This window comes from Heterodontus francisci, chromosome 4 (assembly GCF_036365525.1).
Source record: "Heterodontus francisci isolate sHetFra1 chromosome 4, sHetFra1.hap1, whole genome shotgun sequence".
Classification (NCBI taxonomy): Eukaryota; Metazoa; Chordata; class Chondrichthyes; order Heterodontiformes; family Heterodontidae; genus Heterodontus; species Heterodontus francisci.
Genome location: NC_090374.1, coordinates 57,190,181 through 57,192,644, shown reverse-complemented (window position 1 = coordinate 57,192,644; position 2,464 = coordinate 57,190,181). Strand labels below are relative to the sequence as shown.

The window sequence follows — 2,464 nt, the reverse complement described above, 5'->3', positions numbered from 1 at the left end:
GTACTGCCTGTGTGGAGTTTGCAAGTTCTCCCTGTGTCTGCGTGGGTTTCCTCTGGGTGCTCCGGTTTCCTCCCACATGCCAAAGACTTGCAGGTTGGTAGGTAAATTGGCCATTATAAATTGCCCCTAGTATAGGTAGGTGGTAGGGAAATATAGGGACAGGTGGGGATGTGGTAGGAATATGGAATTAGTGTAGGATTAGTATAAATGGGTGGTTGATGGTCGGCACAGACTCGGTGGGCCGAAGGGCCTGTTTCAGTGCTGTATCTCAAAATTAAAAAATTAAAAATAAATAAAATGAACCTGAAATTTCTGATGGAGTCAGCCTCCTCCAGTTTCTGCTGGTGTAAGTACCAGCAATGAGACAGCAGTGTAGGGAGAGAGCCAACTGTTGCAACAGCCCCAACAACCAACTTTACCTGCAGCACCTGTGAAAGAGTCTGTCACTCTAGAATTGGCCTTTATAACCACTCCAGGCGCTGCTCCACAAACCACTGACCACCTCTAGGCACTTACCCATTGTCTCTTGAGACAAGGAGGCCAAAATTAAGCAAGTGAAAAAAAGTAAGTACCACTCTGCTGGCATAGCAGCGCCTAGAAACTCCCAAACCATATTCTTGAAAGAAATTAAATAGAAATATCCTGGAATAACTAAAAACTGTGACTCTTTTCATTAAATTGAAAAAGAGTAAAAGACCTGACAGAAGAATTCAAAATTAGGAGGCGTTTTGATAAGGTTAATAAGTAGAAGAAACTACTTTCACTGATTGGTCAGTCAGTAACTAAAGGACATACATTTAAATTGATTGTGAAAGTAATGAAATTTCTTTGATGGGTTGTCTCTAGGCCTGTCCTTGGGTTTAGGCTTGATTTTTAAAAAATTTCCAAAATATACTTTATTTATAAAAATCTGTAAAAAATACATTACAAAACAGTTCCAAAAAGCACCAAGTCAAAAAAAACAAAGAATGCAAAGGAGATCAGTTTCCTTCAATACAGGAGTGAGTTGCCTCGCAACCCTTCCATTTCATTTTACATGCCATGTACATTTTACAGCAACAAATATTTTCTGGCTACAATATGCTTGAAGTGGATGTTCAGCTTTGAATGAACGAGCCGGTGGTCTGTAAGACAGTCAGCACCGGGCATGACTCTAGCATGCAGGACATCCTTTAGGCTTCTCGGTCTTTTGGCTAAGATCAAGTGTAGTATCTGTTCTTATCAGTGCTTATTTGATTGAGAAGAGACCATGATCATTGCCTTTTGATCCTGGGGAAGCTTTGAGTAAAATGGCTATAACCAATTTTCGAGCTTCGGGCCAGGGAGTGCGCAACACCGTTCGGGTGGTCGTGAAGGACAAGGAAGGAGATGCACCGGTCGATCGCACCTTCTTCATCAAGAAAATTCTCTTCGATTGCTGCGGATTTCAAGCGACGGACGTCTTCTGCCTGCAGGATTTCCCCAGCAGTGGATACTTCGACGTGACGTTCCGGAACGTGGCGGGATGCATCAAGTTCCTGAAGGCGTTCAAGGAGAAGGGGGACCGGGCGCCACTGTCGATCCTCACAGCGGAGCCGCTCTTCACGCTTCCGTCACAACGGGACCGGGTGGTGACCATTCACCTCTACAACCCCCATGTTCCGGTGGTGGATGTACTCATCTTTCTCGCCAGGTACGTCGAGGTGGCCGGCAGCAGCACTGATGTCAAGGACCCCTTTGGGATCTGGACCGGCAAGCGGCAGGTCAAGGTGACCTTGAAGGTAGATCCCAGTGGAGCCATCATCCACCCTCCCTCCAGCTTTGCTATCGGGGGAAGTCGAGGCTTCTTGGTCTACGCTGGGCAGCCCAGAGTTTGCCGCACCTGTGGCAAATCTGGTCACATGGCAGCCAACTGCAGCACGGTTGTTTGCAAGAACTGCAAGGAGGAAGGCCATCAGACCAAGGACTGTAAGCAGACTAAGTGTTGCAACTTGTGCGGTGCGGCAGGCCATCTCTACAAGACTTGTCCCAAACGTTGCCTCAGCTATGCTCAGGCGGCAAGGTCCAAGGAAAGGCCGGGAGAAGGTTCGACGAAGGCGTCCGCTGTTCGAAAGGAGACCAGCAACCTTCTCCGCAGTGAGGGACTTCAACCTGAGAAGGAAGGGGAGGCGGCTGAAACCAACGACCCAGCACCTACCCAGCGCCCGGAAACCCCTCCTCCACAGACAGAATCAATGGAGGAGGAGGCAGCAGATGGACAAACAGGTCAGTGGCAAGTGGTCCAGAGGAAAACCACAAAGAAAAAACATCCCAAAGCCACCACCCAAACCAGTGGCAAGAGGAGGCTCTCTTCTGAATCAGACTGCAACAACTCCTCTTCACTGGACGGGGAAATGCTGGAACGACAACCCCTTCAAAAGAGGCGGCAGAACTCCGAGATGGATGATAAGGCATCCCAGCCCCCGGGCACTGGAAGCTGTGATGG

At 48.3% G+C, this 2,464-nt stretch overlaps 1 pseudogene; it reads left to right on the top strand.

Moving 5' to 3' along the window:
• Window positions 1-1,173: 1,173 nt before the first annotated feature.
• On the top strand, window positions 1,174-1,282 carry LOC137369495 (U2 spliceosomal RNA; annotated as a pseudogene).
• Window positions 1,283-2,464: the final 1,182 nt, after the last annotated feature.